We start from the raw sequence: 22500 nt of genomic DNA on the forward strand, positions 1-22500 counted from the left end.
GGAATGGTCGAGTGAAAGAGTTTCATACTGCCTCTCGGGAGACATTTCTTTTCTGGAGAGATAGTGAGAAGCTAGGAACTAAAACTGACGGCCTAAAACGACCACCTGAGCCGTTCAGTTTTAAATTTATGACAATGTTTAATGAATAAATGGATTAAGAATGATTGATTGATTGATTATCAGTTATCTGGCATAATAAAGAATGATAGAAAGATACACAAATGTTAAAGAATAAAAACCTATCACGATATGTCAGTGGATAGAGGAAGAAGCTCAGAAAATAAAATCTAAAGAGTGAGCGAAATTTTTTAGGACTCCAAGGGCATCGTTCCTCAGCTGTGTAATTCTGTGATAAAGGGAAAATCAAACATTTATTTCCAAGATATTTTGATATTTGGTCTTCCCCTTTTCCGCTTACTGCATCAGCTGTAGATATTACGGTTTAACTACTGCCTTGATAGACTTAGAAGCTGGAATGGCCATTGCTCGAACACTCTGAACAAGAGCTTCATGGAAAAAAATGTATTTTCGCTCGTTAAGCGCCCATCTACCTGGAGTAATTCACCCGGTCCAAAGTCCCACACCCAGCCCCTCATGCTGTGCTAATTCGGGCACTTGATCACTTAAAATGATGCTGTAAATAGGAACTTTTTCAGACAAAGTTAAGCATTTTTTAATCAAGATTATAAGAACGTTGTGTATGAAATTGATAAGAAGTTAGCTTGGTCTCTAAGCTATGTAATTTTCTCAAGAGAAATCTACAAGTAATCATATAATAATTGATAACTTACAGTCAGAGTATTAACGTAGTATCTCTACGTTAATATTCTGACTGTAAGTTGTGCTATCTGCATTTTGGGGAAATGAATATATCAAAATTTCATGAAAAAATTTCGGAAAATTACGTCGTTCTCCGGCTAAACAGCTTACTTTAAATGACTTGTCAATGAAACAAATTTCTGAAAGGTGTTTCCAGAATGTAATGGTGGTCTCATTTATCTCAATACAACTTATTTTTTATTCGATTAACTAAATTCTGATTGTATTCAAGGTGCTTTACGGTCTTCAGTATCTACTGTATCCATTACTGATTATCTATTATGCAAAGTTAATACTTAACTTTCGTTACTAATGAACCTTCCAACAACAGCAGCTACATTATTCTTCTCCTCCTATCTTTTTCTAATCAACTAGTAATGAATTAGGTTAGCAATAATTGCTAGAACATTATCAGTTATCAAATTAGATTTAGGCAATGATACAATATCTTAAAGGCTGTATCAAGAATCCTCATTTAACTCTATAACACCTAAAATAGAAATGACTTCCTAACTTCCTCAGTGTCGGACTGGCCTGGGTGGTGGAGAGGGAACTCTCGTTCTGACCCTTCCTTTGTAAGTGTCTACTGGGTACCTCCTACGAAAAATGTCGTAATGAGAAATAATGATATATATATATATATATATATATATATATATATATATATATATATATATATATATATATATGTGTGTGTTTTGTATTTATAGTGGATATTCAAGACATCAAATGATAGCTCAGAATTAAATATGGAAGCTCGGTTTGTAACATTTGTATGCAATTGCTAAGCTTGAAGAAGGCTCTGCCCATTTCCTAGAAGTAGTAAGAAAAGCACCCGTTTACCTGTTTTGCTATAGTGATACTAGAGACATCTGACAAATGATTTTCCCTGAGGGTCCACGAAGTTTTGAATCTAACTGTACAGCACCACTCGGCACTATCATCCAGCCAAGTTTGAGTGATGAAAGAGATGGGGGAGTCTGCATGGCTTTTGCTCAAACAAATGTTTGCAAGATGGTCCTGAAACTGTGTTGGTAAAAAGCAGCGTCTGTAGATGGTAATACTTTTATGTTCTTCTTCCTAGCTTATAGGTGATGTCTAAATTCCTGTGGATGGTAGGCAGCAATAGTGGTTGACTTTGTCACTGTAATTATTTGGCCAATTAAAGAAGTACTGGTGTTATCATTTTCTAGCTGGGAGCAGGTTCTTGCTTCATCAGCATTATGAATATATGCCACAGCACAAAAAGTTTTCTTGCTTTTACCCTAAAAAACTTAGTAGTATTACACCCAATTATGGCATGTACTAAGGGAAGCATTTTTGCCTCATTAGCATCTATGACCTCAATGATCTGATAAACTGGGATCAAATAGTCCTTTGATTACACGTATAATGCCTTCAAGCCTCTTGCTGTAAAGTAATCATATACATAGGCACTTATCACCACAATGGCTGTGTCAGATGCCTTAATTACAACTTTTGAGCATCCCGCATGGATTCAGGCTGCTATAGACATGAAATAGTAGGTGTCAGTTCCATCTTGTGTGGATAATATCAAATTCACGATATCAACATTTTTGCCTTTTCTTTAAGACTTGCATATCTGCTGTCCAAAGAGTGGCTCCGCCAGTAAAGCATTGGGGGCTAGGTTTGGGGCTGTTTTCAGTCTTCATAAGATTCATAGTACATCCTTTTTCCACCTTCCATTCTGACATTTGGCTGTGAGTGCTGCTTAAAGGGAGATGGAAATACTCTACCATGCTGCTAGCTTCTGGGTTATATGTCGTTGTTTGGTTCACTTTTGTTCCATGGATGGTAGTGAGAGAACTCCATGGGGCTAATGGGAAAAATACCTAGACTTCCTTTCAGTGGTTATGTATTGAGGACCTCCATGTTTGATAACCAAATTGATTAGAGCTTTTACACAGCTTTCTGCCATCTTCTGTTTGACAGGCATTGCCTTGGACCACCTGGTATTTTGGTTGAGATTAAAGAAAAATTATCTTTATCTAATGGAGTGATGTAGAGGTCCCACAGTGTCAATGTGAATATAAACTAGATGGCAAGCAGTTGTCCTGAATTTCCCTACCCCAGTCTCAGATTGTGTGTGCTTTGGGAGAGCCCTTCAGATACCTGATGGTGCAAGAGTACTCGGCAATCTCCGAAAACCCCCATTTTTTGTGAAGGTGTGAATCAAGGGCTGGTGGTTTCTGGGGTTTGATTTTGTCCTGGGGTTGGTGATGAGGGAACTCTATATGGCTGACGTGAATTTCCTGGAGGCAAAATACCTAGCCCCCCTTTCACTGGTTATGTATTGGGAACCTCCATGTTTACTGACGCAATTGATTAGAGCTTTTACGCAGCTTTCCGCTATCTCCTGCTTGACAGGCATTGCCTCAGATCATCTGGTATTCTCCTTAATAATCAGGAAAACGCATCTTTATCCATTGGGGTGAAGTAGGGTTCTCACAGTGTTGATGTGAATAAGAACTGCCAATGGTTGTTTCTCAATTATCTATGACGAAATCCCTCCCCAAGAATTTCCATTCTGTAGGATTTGGTTGTCCTTATGGTTTGCTGCTATCTCAGGGTATGGTATCCTAATTTGGATGGTGATAATGGTGTTTCTGGAAAGGACATTGGAGATGTTGTTGGCAGAGCCCTTTAGATGGTATAGGAGTACTCAGCGATCTCCGGAAATTGCCACTGTTGGCTCGCTGACAAGCAATCGACCTTTTTTGTGAAGACATAAATCAAGGGCTGATGGTCCATTTATACCATGAATTGCAGTTGTTCAAAAATGTAGCTCTCTGCCAAAGGAGTATTTCTATTCCTCTGTAGAGGACTTTTTGATGAAAAATACTAGCGGTCAGTAGCCATCGTCTGTTTCCTACTCGAGTACTGCACCCATCGCTGTGCTGGGTTGTAGGTTGACTAGGGCCCCAGCCACCATTGAGATACTACCTCTAAAGAGTTACTGGGTTCTTTGATTGGCCAGAAAGTACTATATCGGATCCCTCCCTCTGGGTACGGAAAATTTTTTCTTTGCCTACACATACACCAAATAGTCTGGCATATTCTTTCTATATTCTCCTCTGTTCTCATACACCTGACAACACTGAGATTACCAAACAATAATTCTCAGATCTAGAAGGATAGCTCATCCATTCCTCTATCACTAACATTCTCCTCCGCGATGATGGCAACAAGTGTTAAGTCATTTGTCATCCCAGGAAAAGCTGGACCCTCTTGTTCAACTAATCTCTCTTCTCTCTCTCCAGTGGTGCCTCAAGAGACACTGGAACCAGAGACCAGCACTCCATACCCTTCAATTCCACTCGATTAGGAGGTAAGATCAAACCCCTACTAGTGGCTAGAGGACAAGAACCTTTGGGTAATTTTTCAATTGGAAAACTTTCCCACAGAACTACTACTGTTATCAGAGGCCTCAAAGGAAAGAGGAGGGGGAGCACATCCGGCATGTCCACCATTTTTTTTTTTTTTTAATGATCCAAATTACACCATTTCTATATATGTTTTAGACATATATAATACCATCATCATATTAAAATTTAAAGTCATTTGATCAAAAACTTTTGGATTTATCAGCAAAAATCATGATTTAAAAAAGGATTTTAGGTAAATTTTTCCCCACTACTATAATACCAACTGTATTGAAACTTATACCATAAAAACTACTCTATCAACCGAACAATTCTGTCAGACAGAATTTTGATTTTCCTTTCTGTTATTTTTTAATGATTTTTTATTTTTTTCCCTCGTCTAGACTGAAAATAATCGTGAAAAAAAAAATATAAAAATAAAATCAAAATTTTGTCTGACAGAATTGTGGGATTTTTATTCTTCTTTTCAATTATATCTTTCTCTCTAATATCAAACAACAAATACGTGAGAAAAATGTACCTAAGTGTGAATAAGTATGTTTTTGAGTTATGAGCTCCCAAATATTTGCAACAAATTTTCGCTTCTTTTCTTAAAGAAATCAAGATAATATTATTATGATAACTTTTATTGTTTATTCTTACATAAGTGCACCCTAAACGAGGTATTTGAACCCTCAGTTTACTATTCCTATGTTACGAGTTGCCAGCGATCTCTCATTGTTGCCAGTGTTTTAGTTAGCAAGTTTCAGCTTTGTACTCTTATTCATGTTTCTCTCTTTCTTTGTTCTTTTTCTTGTTCTCCACTTGCTTTTTGTTCTTTCTATCACCTTATGTAACATTTGCATTGCTATAAAGTTCCAGAGGACGTTGTGAAAGCACAATCTACATACGAACTTCAAGTAAATAAACACATGCATTATAATTTCTATATGTCTTTGGAAACTTTGCTGATGTTCTCGTAGCTGGTAGTTTTCATTTAGCTACCCTCTACCAATGCCTTTCATTTCTGCCAGAAGTACGATACATCGAAACATAAGAGTAAGAGAGAGAGAGAGAGAGAGAGAGAGAGAGAGAGAGAGAGAGAGAGATCATGAATATAATTTTGGAGTGATAGCACTTGGTTGATAAACTGTAGATGGCAGTTCAAATTGAGAGAGAGGGAGAGAGAGAGAGAGAGAGAGAGAGAGAGAGAGAGAGAGAGAGAGAGAGAGAGAGAGAGATCAACCATTATTTGATTTTAAGAGAGTTGAACATTGGTATTATAGAATTTGTATAAATGGCAGTTTTAAATAATTCGAGAGAGAGAGAGAGAGAGAGAGAGAGAGAGAGAGAGAGAGAGAGAGAGAGAGATGCAAAAATAAACATAAATACGATTCTGTCAAACTCAGTAATGCAGACGACAGTAAGGATGACGTCATAATTTAAAGACCCTATATCATCATTGTTTGGAAAAATGATAGATTATTTTTTCTTTTTATGACCTTGGGTAACATTGGCATTGCTATAAAGTTCCCAAGGATGTTATGAAAGCACAATCTACATACGAACTTCAAGAGAGAGAGAGAGAGAGAGAGAATTATAGTATTTGTATAAATGGCAGTTTTAGATAATTCGAGAGAGAGAGAGAGAGAGAGAGAGAGAGAGAGAGAGAGAGAGAGAGAGAGAGAGAGAGAACAGAACTACGATTCTGTCAAACTCAGTCAGGTAGACGACGCCATAAGGATGACGTCATCATTTAAAGACCGCTATATCTTCCTTGTTTGGAAAAATGATTGACAATGTCTTCTTTTTATGACATTGGGTAACATTGGCCTTGCTATAAAGTTCCCGAGGACGTTGCGAAAACAATCTACATACGAACTTCAAGTAAACAAACGCATGCATTATAACTTCTGTAAGTGTTTGGAAACTCTGGCTTTTGTTCTCTTAGGATTAGATTTCGTTCAACTACGCTCTACCAATGCCTTCCATTTCTGTCAGACGTACGATAAATCGAAACATAAGTGAAAAATCGCTATAAATATGCAAAAATAACACACAAAGACGATTTCGTCAAACTCAGTCATGCAGACGACACAGTAAGGATGATGTCATCATTTAAAGACCGCCATATCTTCGTTATTTGTAAAAATAATTGGCTGAAACTTCTGGGGAGCATGTGCGATATGTTTATGCATACATAGAAGCAATAAAACGATTTTCGATCTCTGAAAGTTGTTATGTCAAAACCCCATGGCGGAGGGTCCCCTTATCAGGTTATGGCAGGTCACAGGTCCCAGACAGAGAAGAACTGGAACATCAACCTGTTGGAAATGATGAAAGCTATATTAATACTGCAATCATTCCGATACTATTTTTTTAGGCTACTCGGTTGCATTGATGATCAACAACACTATAGTAGTGGCATACATCAACAAACAAGGAGGTACTGCTTCTTTGCATCTTTGCCAGTTGGTAATTCAAGCTCACAAATGAGTATTGGACAACAGAGTAGAGTTGAATACGAGATACATCCCAGGCAAATGGAAAGTAATCGTTGACAAACTCAGTCGCCAGAGACAGATTGTAAAGTCAAATTAGTCCCTTTATCTTCAAGTAGTAATGAAAGTTTTGACATAAGGTTCACCAATGATCGGCCTATTTTCGACAATGGTGAACAACAGGCTACCTGTATTTTGTTTACTAGTTCTAGATGAGGCAGTGGTACTGGAAGGCACCTTACGATAGTCATTAGATGTATTAGATGTTTATGATTTTCCGAAATTTTGCCCGATTGTTAGATGTTTTTTGCAATACACAACAGATGTCAGGGTACCTTCATAGATGCTCCATGGCAGTATACCATAGACTCTTTCCTCAATTGTGAACTTCCTCGTTTTCCAGCAATGAGAGAAACTCTTCTCAATCTCGGAGGTCATGGCTATCTCTCACCCTTAAGCCAAGTCTTTTTACAGAGGGGAATGAACTTATACTCTTCAAAGGAAATGTTTTTACTAATGAGAGTTTAGAACGGTCCTGCTCTCCTTGGAAAATCAAACATCCTGCTTGGAATGTAACCAAAGTTCTAAGGTTCCTAAAAAGTTCTTCATGTGGGCCATTAAGATGCATCTGACAAGAATCTGATAGTCAAGACGGTGTTCTTCCTTGCTTTGGCTTTGATTAAACATGCAGAGGAACTAGATGGTTTGCCCCAGTTGGTACCGGTTCTAAACATTGGAGGCAAGCCTCTCTCTGTCTCGCCTTTGTGCTAAAGTTTGTATGAAAATCTTTAGAGCCCTGCCATTCATGCTTCAAATTTTGATTCTTTTATTATTTTCTTCCTTAGGAAAGTGACTGACACTCTGGATGATTTGCTTCTTTGCCCTTTGAGAGCGCTAATATGTTACCTTAAGAAACCAAACCTGCTAAATCAAGGTTACAAAAGTTCTTCTTTAGATCATCAAAGCAAAAGAAAATTATCTCCAAAAACACCATCTCTTTCAGGCCTCGTGAGGTTATTAACAGAGTGCAATCTTCAGAACAAGGTGAACAGAAGGGTCTGGCACATGCGCAAGCTCCCGGGGTCATTGGAATGGAAACGACACTAGCTTCTCAGAAGAACTTGTTTGTGGGTCAAGTATTAAAAACAGGTGTCTGGAGACATCAAAACACCTTCCCGACCAACTGCTAACGGGAATGCACCCACATCACTGGATACCTTTACCATAGAACTTGTGGTAGCTGTTCACAGGTAGTGTAACAAACCAAGTTCCATCAAAGGACAATGAGCAAAGCATCTAAGAAGGTGGTTATGCTGTCAGACTAGGATGAAAGTTAAATGTATGGCCTTAATTCCTCTTTTCATTCCTCTTTCTTTGTGTACAGCAATCGCACTGATATATTTCAGGATCATATGTTATTGCAGGCAAGCTTCATTAATGAGTACCTTTTCATTTGTGAATAAAAGAGAAGTGTTCATTGTCTCATCTTTCTAATAAAGGGAAGGTTGAATAGTAATATAAACCCAGCAATTTTCTAGTGCCTTGCATTACAAACAATATCTTACAAGGATAAAAGTTCTTCCATGACCGCCCGTCATTTGACACCTAGCCTATAGCCTAAAAGTAGAGCCACAGAAAGTGGACTGGAATCATCCCTCGGTCTGAGTGCTTGGACTTCCCAGGATTTTAGCCAACCCATTTGGTGATGGGACTACCTCGCACATAAGGATAAGTCTCCTATTAAAGGGCAAAGGTTTGTATTCGTTTAGAAACAGATAACATATTTAAAAGAAGTTTGTATTTTTCTTAACTATATAAACCTTGTCCACTAATTTACACTTCCCACCTCATCCACCCGACAAGCTTTAAGTGAAGGACAAAGTGACTACTCAGCAAGGTCAGCAACTACTGACACCTTGTAAGATCTTAAACAGCCGAGTTTTCAAACTTCACTGAAATCGTACTCCTCTTAAAGAACTGGGGATTTTATAGTTATAAAAATGCAAATAACTTTTAAACTTTGTTATTATTGCACATAAATCTGACAAAAAGACACTCCTTGCAAGCCGAGAGGTATAGAAAAAATATTAGCATCTAAAATGATACATCGGATAAATGCTTGGAATATATTTGATTTAGAGGAACAGAACCTTTTAAATCATCGTAATTGAAAGCTTACAATATTCATTATTAGATGTTAGTTTCTGTTTTAAAGATAAACTGCTGCTAATCCAGGAATAAGAAAAAATATCCAGCGACACCTTGCGTTTCTTATAAATCTCTTTTCTCGCCGTCCATAGGAGGTCGTGTTTCCGTGAGCAAATGTCATTTTGAGATTATGGGTAAGAGTTCCTATACTCTAACCAAAGGCTTACGCCGGAGAATCTGAAGAAATTGTGTAAATATGAGGATGTAGGAGAGACGTAGACATCCCTATGGCAGTTGTCTTTAATGACTATATATATATATATATATATATATATATATATATATATATATATATATATATATATATATATATATATATATATATATATATATATATATATATATATATATATATATATATATATATATATATATATATATATATAATATATATAAATTATATATACAAATATATATATATATATATATATATATATATACTGTATATATATATATATATATATATATATATATATATATATATATATATATACTGATATATGTGAATTAAATGATTTATCTCTTTTTATGTTAGGAGTTTAGATATTAATTGTCCCGAACGAAGTGAGTGACCTTATATGAAATACCAAAATTTTCACAAATGAATCCCACCCAACCCATAGCCCAGTCAATCCATAGCCGAGGCATTCCCTGTTATTATTACCGCAAGGGGGGTGGGGCGAGCAGCTGATATTTTCTGCGGCGGGGTCAATAACTCCTATACCAATGAATATATTCAAATCAAATTCTAAGGAATTATTTACATATATTATATATATATATATATATATATATATATATATATATATATATATATATATATATATATATAAACTTTGTTTCAGCCAATTTTCATGTTCATACCTGTTATAGGCATGCTTTGGCGGTAATTTTTGTTCGTAAGTGACGATTTTTAGCTAAAAAATCAGTGAGGAGCAGTTAATTCCGTCGTGAGTTTTACAGATATCCATATAATTTTCACATTGTTTAATGGGTATTATGTGAACTACTTGCATGCCAATTTCTGCATTGATACTTGTCATAGATAAATCACTGCAGACATTTTTTCAAAATGGTGGGAGGCTATTCGCCGGGTGGTGGGGAGCAGCTGATATTTTCGGCGGCGGGGTCAATAACTCTTATACCAATAAATATATTCAAATTAGATTTCAAGTTATTATTCAGATGTATATAAACTTTGCTTCTGCCAATTTTCATGTTCATGCCTGCAATAGGCATGCCCTGGCTGTCACTTTTGTTCGTAAGTGACGATTTTTAGCTGTAAAAACAATGAGGAGCAGCAAACTACTCCTAGAGTTTTACAGATATCCAAATAATTTTCACAGGGTATAATGGGTGTTCATACCAATTTTCGTACTGATACTTTCCATAAAAAAGTTACAGTAGCCATTTTTTGATATTCGCAGGAGACTGATTTTCGGCGGCACAGTAAATCACTCTTAGAATACTATACATATCTAAATGAAATTTTCAGGGATTGATGTGAAACATAGTTTCTCTGTTCCTTCCAAATTTAATGGTAATACCTACAATTGAAAAGACACAGCTATCATGTAGCCTTCTTAAATATGCTGTTAAATGTAGCAACATTACAGTGACACTGTGTGATAGTGAGATAAATCAACGAGGGGCAATGTAGACCTCATTAACAATATCTATCCCGAGTTGCAGTTAGTGATATTATCAAAATATGTTTATAAGGATTTGTAATTTAAAGGTATCTTTGTATTCTAGAACAAGAGCTACTGGTAAATTATCAAAATTCATTGGTCATGCCAGGTGTGCTTGATAAATAATATAGTTCCCCTTGCACATTCTGGAATTTTATACAAAACGTCACTGTCGGGTATATAAAGGACCCAAAGCATTTTGCAGGGAGGCTTGAATCGTCCATCTCCGACTTAACTCTAACTGGTTTGGAGACATTATTTTCACTTACAACACTACTAATTTAAGAGAAAAACAAGGAAACCTTGGAAGATCGAATATCGTCAGACGTTATGTTCCTGATTATCATCTTTTATATTTGAAACTACGTCCTGGAAACTACTGCAAAATTCAGTGCTTACCGGCTACATCTTCTAGGAACTACCGTTTTGAGGATATACAAGCGTTAAGACAGCGATATACAATGACGCTAGTGTGTACTTCTTTCTTTATCACTTCACCCAAGCTGCAACCCCTACGGTTTGACTAACAAATAGGTATACTCCAACCTATCTAGAACCAAGGTTTAAGGGGGGTGGGTCAAACAGAGAAAACCCCTCACACGATGTTGCCGTGTTTCCATCTGTGCTACGTCACTGAGGCGTCAGATTTGTATGCTGTATCTTCGGGCATGAAATGCGTGCGTAAGTCTCTGTGTGAACGCCACATATGAAATATATGAAGTGAGTGAGATATTAGTTACAACACTCCTCGATAACAATAATTTTCATTGCTCTCTCTCTCTCTCTCTCTCTCTCTCTCTCTCTCTCTCTCTCTCTCTCTCTCTCTCTCTCTCTCTCTCTCAATATATATATATATATATATATATATATATATATATATATATATATATATATATATATATATATATATATATATATATATATATATATATATCAATTAAATGCCTTTGAAATGTAAAGATTCCTCCATACTGCCTCTCCTTCTGGCTTATGTTGAATGCATTTTTTTGGCTCGGCTAATATAAATGCAAGCAAGTTGTCTGTGTTAACACAGAAAGTTAACAGTGCATATATTTAGAAAACTATCACTGGCTTATTTCTTTATTGAGTAGTGTGGCTTGTCTGATCTTAAATCTTAAATTTACTCATTAGTTCCCATCAAAATTATCTATGCATTTGATATGGCTAATACATACAACAACGCTGAGCACTTATTCCACAGACAATCATACATTACAAGTTACTTTCCTTTAATATGCTATAATATTTACTGTGTGTTTACCTACCTGTAATGGTTTTAACATAAATCAGATAATTGGCGCCTTACTTGTTTAGACTGCAAAGCGACGGTGTATCCACAGCTCGAATACCCTCAACCTTGATTTTAGAATAGTCGGACTATACATAAGGGATTTGTAGCTTGAACTAGGGTTATTTTTACCGTGACTCTTGTAAATTAGTTAACGGTTTCAACAGTGGCCATAGACAGATATAATCCTGACCCATCTGAATACATGGTTATACGTCGGCATCACCACAAACAGAAATAAATGGGTTCATTTGTGGTCTTATATTTTCATCATCATCATCATCTCCTCCTACGCCTATTGACGCAAAGAGCCTCGGTTAGATTCCACCAGTCGTTTCTTTCTTGAGCTTTTAAATCATTACTTCTCCATTCATTATCTCCTGCTTCATGCTTCATAGTACTCAGCCATGTATGCCTGGATTTTCCAGCTTTCCTAGTGCCTTGTGGAGCCCAGTTTAAATTTTGGTGAACTAATCTCACTTGGGGAGTGCGATGAGCATGCCCAAACCATTTCCATCTACCTCTCACCATGATCTCATCCCCATATGGCACACGAGGAATCTCTCTTATATATTAATTTGTAATCCAGTCCTACCATTTAACTCTCGATATTCTTCTGAGGGCTTTGTTCTCAAATCTACAAAATCTGTTGGATATTATTCCATTGTCATACCACGACTCTTTCATGTACAAATAAATGGTTTTAAACAAAGGCCAAAAACATAAGGTAAATGCGCAGGAAGTTGGGCGGATGTTGCCCGACCTATGACCTCATCTCCCCGTTCCATGGGTAGTGTGGGAAATAGTTCGAGCCACTTTCCTCATTGTTTGGTATGTGCTGACCTAAGCACACGTGTACTGAATCTGTTGCCATGTCTACAGGTACACCAGGGAACGGGGATGCAGAGGGAGAACCAGTCTGGTGCGGTTACATCACCTGCCACTGCTACCCCTAGGCGAGACAAGCCCTCAGAGCCCCCAGCAATGAAAGGGAAATAAGAATTCCCAGAGTAAGTCCGTCGAAGACCAGTTACGTTCGAGGCCGAGCAAGCATTAATAGACCCACCTACCATGGTAAGCCTACCTCAACCATAGCGGGCGTCGATACGCCACGAGACATCCAAGAATTTCTTTTAGTTGTAATAATCTTAATCCTATGATTGTCTCCCTGGGTATCCGCTCTCCCCGTGTGTATTATCTAATTATAAGTTAATTCCCTGGTATGAAACTGATAAAATCATCGAAAGTCAGTGAGAAACTTTTGTGTCTTCTGTTGTGTAATCCCAAGATTTAAAGTTCTATTTCACTCGCTTTGAAGAAGATTTATGCTCATTCTTTTTTTCTTTTTTTTTTGTGAAAATTAACTTAGACAATAAATCCTCTTACGATATAAAAATCGTCTAATTTACTGCCTCTCATCATTATTATTATATAATTCACTCATGTCATGTGGATACTCATGTCCATACAGTTATTCAGATCTCACTAAACTGATATATAAACTGATTTTAAATATGTATTTCAGACGATTTGATTTCCAAATTTTACTCAACCTAGCCATTGTCTGATTTCCTTTTTTTTTTCAATCTATCATTAAACTCAAATTCTAAAGATCCTGTATTACAGATCATAGTTCCTTGGTATTTAAATGATTCCACCTCATTAATCCTTTCTCCTTCCAATGATATTTCATCTTCCAATGCATACTCCGATTTCATCATCTGTCTTTCTTCTATTTATCTTGAGTCCAACAACATGTGATATTTCATGCATTCTGGTAAGCAAGCTTTGCAAATCCTGTGGTGTTCTGCTAATAATTACAGTGTCATCAGCATACTCTAGGTCCGCTAATATCCTCTTACCAATCCAGTCCAATCCTTCTACACCATTCCAACTGTTCTATACTGTTCAAATCCATAAGGAGGATAAACAACAAAGGTGACACACATTCCCTTGGTGTACTCCCTTGTTCACTAGAAATTCATTTGATAGGACTACTCTAACATTAACTTTTCACTTGCTATGGTTATGAATAGACTTAATTAAATTTACATATTTAATAGGGCTCTTCACAAAATTGGCCAGTGCACACTATCAACGACTTATTCATAGTCCACAAACGCCTTCAAAAGTTGGTTTCTATATCCTACACATCGCTATACTACAAGTCTTAAAAAGAGAATTTGGTCAGTACAACTTCTACCTTTTCTAAATACTGCTTGTTCATCTCTCAGCTTTTCATCAATCTTTCTCTCTAGCCCCTTTAGAATATCTTTTATTCTAAAGAAACTTAAAAGTGAAAGGCTGGTCCTCGGGAAAAATACCCCTCCCCCCCCCCCCCCCCCCCCCCCCCCCCCCCCCCGTGACCTCCTACCCCTATTAATCCTTCCCATGAGACTGAACATGTATGAATGTTGAATATAAACAATATCACGTCTACTATGAATAAAGTTATAGATATAATAGTCAGCCATAAAAAGTTTCGTTTTCTATATATGATGATATTTTAGTTGAGAAAATCGTTACTTTAGGAGGATACTAAGCTATTCCATAAATACAAAGAAGAAATTGCTATCGCTGAGGTATTTCAAAGTAAATAAAGGTAGAAAACGAGAAAGTGGATAAAAGCAATGGATGCATCACTGCATATCGAAGCTTCCTCCCTGAAATGCCGTAGTTAGTAGGTTGGCCAGGGCACCAGCCGTCCGTTGAGATACTACCGCTAGAGAGTTACGGGGTCTTATGGCTGGCCAGACAGTACTACATTGGATTACTCTCTCTGGTTACGGTTCACTTTCCCTTTGCCTACACACACACCGAATAGTCTGGCCTATTCTTTACTTATTCTCCTCTGTCCTCATACACCTGACAACACCGAGATTACCAAACAATTCTTATTCCCCCAAGGGGTTAACTACCGTACTTTTATTGTTCAGTGGCTACTTTCCTCTTGGTAAGGTAGAAGAGACTCTTTAGCTATAGTAAGAAGCTCTTCTAGGAGAAGGACATTCCAAAATCAAACCATTGTTCTCCAGTCTTGGGTAGTGCCTTAACCCCTGTACCATGGTCTTCCACAGCCTCTTGGGTTAGTGATCTCTTGCTTAAGGTTAAACTCGGGCACACTATTCTATCTAATTTCTTTTTCTCTGGTTTTCTTAAAGTTTTTATAGTATACATAGGAAATATCTATTTTAATCTTGTTACTGTTCTTAAAACATGTTATTTTTCCGTGTTTCCTTTCCTTAATGGGCTATTTCCCCTGTTGGGGTCCCTGGGCTTATACCATCCTGCTTTTCCAACTAGGGTTGTAGCTTAGCAGGTAATAATAATAATAATAATAATAATAATAATAATAATAATAATAATAATAATAATAATAATAATGTGTTTTAAGTTTCTTTCCCAAACCTCTCGGGCATTAGGCATTTTGGACTACAGTCGACAGTCAGACTTAGGATAATGGCCCATGTCGGTGTAATTGTGACTAAGTTAACAACAAAAGCAACAGCTTATTGAAAACATTTCAAAGAAGTTTGGATTGTCTACAAATGAAGGAATTATTATTGTTAGAAGATTAAAGTTTTACCTAAATTCTTACGCATATTTTTCTTTACTTCAGTAGTAGATTCGGTGAATAGATGTATGATGAGCATTCAATTCTTTTCCTCTTCATTGCCAGAATGTTTGCTAAAATTTCAGGTATAATATATTTCATTTCGTTAGCATGTTCAATAAAAAAAAAAGTTAGATTTTGTAACTATGATCAATTTATATATATACTGATGACAATTGAAAAACTTTTACATTACATTTCGGGTTATCTAAGAACTTGAACACTACTTTATGGAATTCATTTCCCATGCCATGGTTATGTGGAATACATTTCAAACAGAATTTTTGAGACCATTTTAATACCTTTGTCAGAGCATGAAATTGCTTCTTTGATAGGAAAGCTATTATGCATATCCCTTTCTTTTCGCTGTTGGTCCTGTATTCGGTCTCAGTGACCAGGGTATTTGCAACACCAGATAACTTAGCAACAAACTATAATATTTTTGCCTAACAAGATATTTTCTTTGGTACCTTGATTAGTAATAAAGGAACAACAGAATCAATTCCTTATAGTAGTCTACTGTGCGAGCGGCGGTAGAGTGCAAACATGCTTTGAGTGAATCAAATCTATATTTACGAGAAACTAAGTGTTACTGAGCCTCCATGGGGTGTGTGAATAGGGGAATGTTTGTTGCTAAGCATGTGTAACTATAAAATGAAAAAATAGAAATTAGATAGGTTATGCATGCAGAGTGGTATCATAAACAATGGCTTCATATAGATGGCTTAAGTGAAGGAAATACAAAGCAAATATTATAGCTCTGTCCTAGATCTATTACTGAAGTGCGTTTAGTAAACGAATATGATGAATAATAAAGATGAAGTTTACTGAAAATGAAAATAAACTTAATCAGTGAGATAGTTGTTGCTAACAATCAAACTCCATCTACTGATCGACATGCTACAATCTCTGAACTAAAACATCAACTCTATGGGAGGAACCAGCTGATGACTTGGCCAATATGGCCTGAATCTTTTATCTAAAACCAGGCAAATCCATGAAGAAACTTAATTTATTGGAGTTCAAACTGAGAATTAATTGTATTGAAATGCCAACTGAGTTGGTGATGAAGATGTCTAAGCCTAAAATGAAGAAGAAAACTTAAGCATATAAAATCAACGATAAGAACCCGTAGGTAATAATGTCAAACCAAGTTTTAAGAAATATCATTGAGATGGAAAATGAGGTTGTCACTATACCTAAAGGTATTCTCATTGTTGAGAAGGTCTACGGGAAGGGGCAATATTATTGCAAATTTTGGTAATGAAACTAGATAAATTGTATGCATGGTTGAAGGTGCAACGACAGAAAAAAATGGAGAAATCACAATTTAGGATCTGTGCGTTTATAATGAAAAAGAAGATGCAGTTAATTTCATTAGTTAACAGAATTTGTTTCGTACATTCAATTCCTCATGAACATGAGAGGCTATAGCCCTTTCCAAACAAGAATATCCTTTGTAACAATCTATAAACCTCCTAGAACAAACACTAGTATCTTTTTTGAAGAATTCGGTGCTCTCATTGAGATAATTATCATGAAAAAAAAAAATGAATTAGTTATCTGTGGAGACTTCAATTTTCGGATGGATGACGCATCAAATCCTGATGCTTTGGCATTTAGTGAGTTACTAGAATCATATCGACTATTGAAGAATGTCGACTGCACAACTACTTTAACTGGTCATACGCTAGACTTAATTATAAGTGATGACATGAATAATATTGTATCTGATATAAAAGTCGAAGAGAAATGTACTATCTCCCCGGTACACAAACTTATTACGTTCAGCCTACCTCTACAGAAACATGCATTAGTAAAGAAAATAAACTTTAGACATAAATCAAATTTTTCTCATACCGTATTTATTGAGGAAGTTACAAAGAAAATAAATGATGCTATCAACATTCCCTGTGATCATGATGACCAACGTCTGTTAGGAGCTAAGTGTGCTAACTGTCTTATGACCACTTACAATAAAGTGAGTAAAAGTGAATATGATACCATGTGCCCACCGATGGAAAAGACTATAACCGTAAAAGGCCAATCTCCTTGGTTTGATGGAGAGTCTTTGGTAAAAAAGAGGGAAAAAAGACGTAAAGAAAGAAAGTGGAATAGGTTAAAAACTGAAAGTACTTGGGTAAAATACAAAACTGCTGCGTGTCAATATAACTACCTACTAAGAAGGAAAAAAAGTGAATGCTATAAGAGATAGATCTTTGAAGCAGCAACACACATAAATAAGTTATATCGTCTCCTGAATGGTATAATGGGAAATGTAAAAGAAGAGAAGCTACCTGATGGATACAGTGACCAGGAACTAGCAAATAATTTTCTAGTATTCTTTAAAAACAAAATTGAAAACATAACCAGATCATTTGTAAATACTCAACATCAGATTAATGATACACCAGGCACGAAATTTGCTTTAATGCTATTGTAAGAAGTGCATAGAAAATTAAACGAATTATTATGAATATGTAATTCAGTTAATATGGGAATTTATCCTTTCTCGGGGTGGAACACCTTTTATCAATATTGCTCCTCTGTTTATTGTGTTTTACAATTTCTCGAGTTACAGTAGTCAATTCTGGTAACAGCAAAGTTAATCAAAAGTTTCTTTATAGAATGTTCATCCAGATGCTTTTTTACAAAAGCAATGTTTCTAAGGTGATATTTAGATTCTTACTATATTATTTGAGCACTGAGAAACAAATCACGTTAATTTATTATACTGTGAAGCATAGGAACAACGGTGGGGAAAGAAAACGATTGTATTGTGTCCTATAAAACGCCGTGTTCATTTCATATATTTCCTGTGCATAGCATTTAGTCTACAAATATTGAACTCCCACGTTTAGCTACATGACAATTCAAACAAGAAAGGGCTTTAGAACATAATGTACTTGATATCCTAAAAGTACGACACAATTGCAAAATGACTGATATATTGCTGGCATTTTTTAAGGAGAGATCCACCCCTATAATATATCTGACTATATTCATTGGACTAGTTTTGGGCACGTGACATAGTGTTTTTGCATAATTGACAAAATTGCCGTATTGGATTTTAATGTTGGTCTTAAGAGTATTTCAAGAAGTTAGAGAATAAAGCCAATATATTTAACCTTGAATAACCTCAAGTGTTTATTGAGCTACGAACCTTATCAGTTTGTATAAAACAATGGTATAAGGGGAATAAAATTAAGGAACAATGGCTATTATCACAATAACACAGCAAAATTTGCATGCATGAGACAAAAACAATTGAATGTTTCCGCCTTGGGTTAATTACTTATACTTGTAAAGAAAGGCACCAAATAAATATGTATTCAGAAATATGCCAAGTCTATAATATATACTGTATCATGAAATGAAATTTGTATCGGCAATGAGCAAACCAGGTTACATAATGGCAGGCAGTGGTATAACTGACGGCCAATAAAAAGAACGGAGTAATATGTAAAGAATCTGGTTGCTCCAGTCCTTAGGCGTGGATAAACGACTTGTGTTTCGTAGATTAAGAGTAGAAAATCACAGCTTAGATCAGCCAGTTACCATTTTTTTTCACATTCAATTGCAGGAAGTCATCTTAAGGAACTGTTAGTGGTAATCGATTGTCTTTGTATCTACGGTCAATGACTATTAACGATCCACTCAGAAATACTTTACAGCTTAGAATTTCTCTCAAGCGACTCCTCATTCATATAAAACAAAGAAAAAAAGTAGGTGGAAATAAATCACGATAATAAGTTGTAGAATCCCTTGAATAAATTATTCCCTTTACTTTATATAGGTTATGCGTGAATTATATATCGATTCTGCACCTACGATAAGCTTCTTTTTTTTTCTAGCTCCTTGTAATATTCCAGTCATAAAGGTACAATGATTGAGACATTTAAAATAATTCTTATTCAATCACTTTGGGCATTCATAAGAAATTAAGCATACTACCGCTAGAGAGTTATGGGATCCTTTGAGTGGCCAGACAGTGCTACACTGGATCGGTTCATTTTTCCTTTGCCTACACATGCACTGAATAGTCTGGACTATAGTTTATATATTCTCCTCTGTCCACATACACCTGACAACACCGAGATTACCAAACAATTCTTCTTCTTTCAAAGGGGGTTAACTACTGCACTATAATGTTCAGTGGCTACTTTCCTCTTAGGAAGGGTAGAAGACACTCTTTAGCTATGGTAAGCAGCTCTTCTAGGAGAAGGACACTCCAAAATCAAACCATTGTTCTCTAGTCTTGAGAAGTGCCATAGCCTCTGTACCATGGTCTTCCACTGTCTTGGATTAGAGTTCTCTTGCTTGAGGGTACACTCCGGCACACTATTCCTGCTTTTCCAACTAGGGTTCTAGTTTAGAAAGTAATAATAATTATAATATTAATACAGTATTCCCTTCGAGGATAAGCCCTTGTCAATGAGATCGTGTACTATTAAATTTTGCTATCAAGTTCCGGAATAAAAACATGAAATACTACTTGGATACTCATTTGGTGTATTACAAAAAAAAAAAAAAAAAAAAAAAGTAAGTTTAAGATTCGGAAAATGAATGTTGCACATCTAGTCAGTGAAAACTTTACGAGACCCAATTGCCTCTCAGTCGTTGCTTGGCTCAAATGAAGTATTGTCAGAAAACTAGTCTCATGTTTTTCATACGAAAGAAGTTTGTTTGGAAAGGTAGTTTCCCTGCCACGTGACTCCAAAGTCAACTTAGGCCAGTGTTTCGAGAACTCTGGCAGTGTGTACAGTGGAAGTGCTTGTTCTATTCTTCGGCGTAGTTGGTACAAGTGCGGGAAGGAATATTCGATACCCAAGGCAAAGGTTTGCAATTCTGTTTTAATATAGTACTTCAATTGGGTTATCTTATTCAATTGTGTAAGTTCGGATATATAACAAAATGTTGGTTAGGTGTCCATCAATTCATTTTTGTAGTCTTGACATATGTTCGTATGAGTTTTTATAAAAGAAAATTGTTTCCGATGGTGACCTTAGCCTTATGGTTACAAACACTTATAGTATAATTCTAAACTGCCTTCAGGGTTAAGTAGAGTGATATTTTTCTTCTGAGTACTCTCGGTAGTCTTTGTTACCCGGTGAACGTCATCAATAAACACGTGTTTTTTATTAGAGAGGTTTTACGTGTGGCGATGGAGCCAAATAAGCAGACAACAAACTAAAATCTAAACTACAGAAGGAGTCCTTAATCAACTCAAAATTCTTTGGCATTATTTTTTACTCTTGATCCTCTGTACACATTCTGATCTTAATAAAAGTATTTCGTGTAATGTTTTAGGGACAACCTAACACTTGCTAAGTGTATAAGATACCCTTTAGATATGGTAAGCACCTCTTCTAGGAGGATACTCCAAAATCAAACCATTGCTCTCTATTCTTGGCTAGTGCCATAGCCGGTACCATGGTCTTCCTAGTCTTGGGTTAAAGTGTTCTTGCACACTATTCTGCTTCTATATTTCTTTTCCTCGCAGCGATTTTTCCTGTTGGGCCTTAGGGATTATAGCACCCGGCTTGCCCAACTAGGGTTGTAGCTTAGCTAATAATAATAATAATAATAATAATAATAATAATAATAATAATAATAATAATATGCACCTCGTAATGAATCCACTTATCAAAGCTTTAGGTCTTGCCGTCTCTTTAATTATATTTTCCATATTCAAACACAGCATCATCTCGTGAGCCAAGGTTACTCGTGATGTCCATTGGACGGTTAGTGAAGGAAGGGTTAAGGATTCCATGTATATTTCTTCTTCTTCTTCTTAGTAAGAGATCTGACTTAATCCATGGAGCCAATGTACTCTCCTGTAAATATCATACAGAACTAAATATTATTACTAATAAATTCAGTTGAGTAAATTGAAATGTTACTCTGTTAGTAAATGTTAAATCCTTCAACGAATGGAATTATTATTTTCACTACATCACATGAGTCTTAATGCCATTTATTGAATATCGATGCTCCCTCTTCCATGGATATACAGTAGTTTACATTGATTATTATTATTATTATTATTATTATTGTTATTATTATTATTATTATTATTATTATTATTATTACTTAAGCTACAACCCTAGTTGGAAAGGCAGGATGTTATAAGCCCAGGGGCTCCAAAAGGGAAAATAGCCCAGTGAGGGAAAGAAAAGAGGAAAAATAAAATATTTTAAGAGTAACAACATCAAAATAAATATCGCCTATATAAACTATATAAACTTTAATAAAACAAGAGGATGAGAAATTAAATAGAATAGTGTGCCCTAGTGTACCCTCAAGCAAGAGAACTCTAACCCAAGACAGTGGAAGACCATGGTACAAAGGCTATGACACTACCCAAGACTAGAGAATAATGGTTTGATTTTGGAGTGGTCCTTCTCCTAAAAGAGCTGCTTGCCATAGTTAAAAGTCTCTTCCACCCCTTACCAAGAGGAAAGTGGCCACTGAACAATTACAGTGCAGTAACTCCTTGGGTGACGAAGAATTGTTTGGTAATCTCAGTGTTGTCAGGTGTATGAAGACAGAGGAGAATATGTAAAGAATAAGCCAGACTATTTCGTATATGTGTAGGCAAAGGGAAAATTAACCGTAACCAGAGAGAAGGATCCAATGTAGTACTGTCTGGCTAGTAAAAAAGGCACCATAACTCTCTAGTGGTAGTTCTCAACGGGTGGCTGGTGCCTAGGTCAACTTACAACCTTTTTTAACATTTCACATTAATTTATATTAAAAACGACCTACGGGAGTTTCTCCTGAGTTGCAAAAATCAATGCAATTTAATTATAGTGTCTTTAAAAAAGAACATTTAAGTTTGTTTATATTAAATTTAATAATTATTCCTCTGTCGGATAGGTAATTTTACAGATAACTATAAGGTGTTGAGTAAATTGTATTTAGTTAAGAAATTTTATGAAAACATTTTTCACCCTCTTCTGTGCATCATTATATT

General features: G+C 36.0%; 1 protein-coding gene across 2 annotated transcripts in view; it reads left to right on the forward strand.

Annotated features, from left to right (window-relative positions):
• Window positions 1-20271: 20271 nt before the first annotated feature.
• LOC137638826 (sodium/mannose cotransporter SLC5A10-like) overlaps window positions 20272-22500 on the forward strand; it is a 92969-nt gene continuing 90740 nt past the window's right edge. The window contains exon 1 of one of the 2 annotated variants that reach the window (XM_068371216.1): window positions 20272-20362. The gene's annotated coding sequence lies outside the window, so the exon portion shown is untranslated. The remainder of the gene's footprint in view (window positions 20363-22500) is intronic. The other variant, XM_068371217.1, reaches the window with a different exon arrangement.

This window comes from Palaemon carinicauda, chromosome 3, assembly GCF_036898095.1.
Source record: "Palaemon carinicauda isolate YSFRI2023 chromosome 3, ASM3689809v2, whole genome shotgun sequence".
NCBI classification, from domain to species: domain Eukaryota; kingdom Metazoa; phylum Arthropoda; class Malacostraca; order Decapoda; family Palaemonidae; genus Palaemon; species Palaemon carinicauda.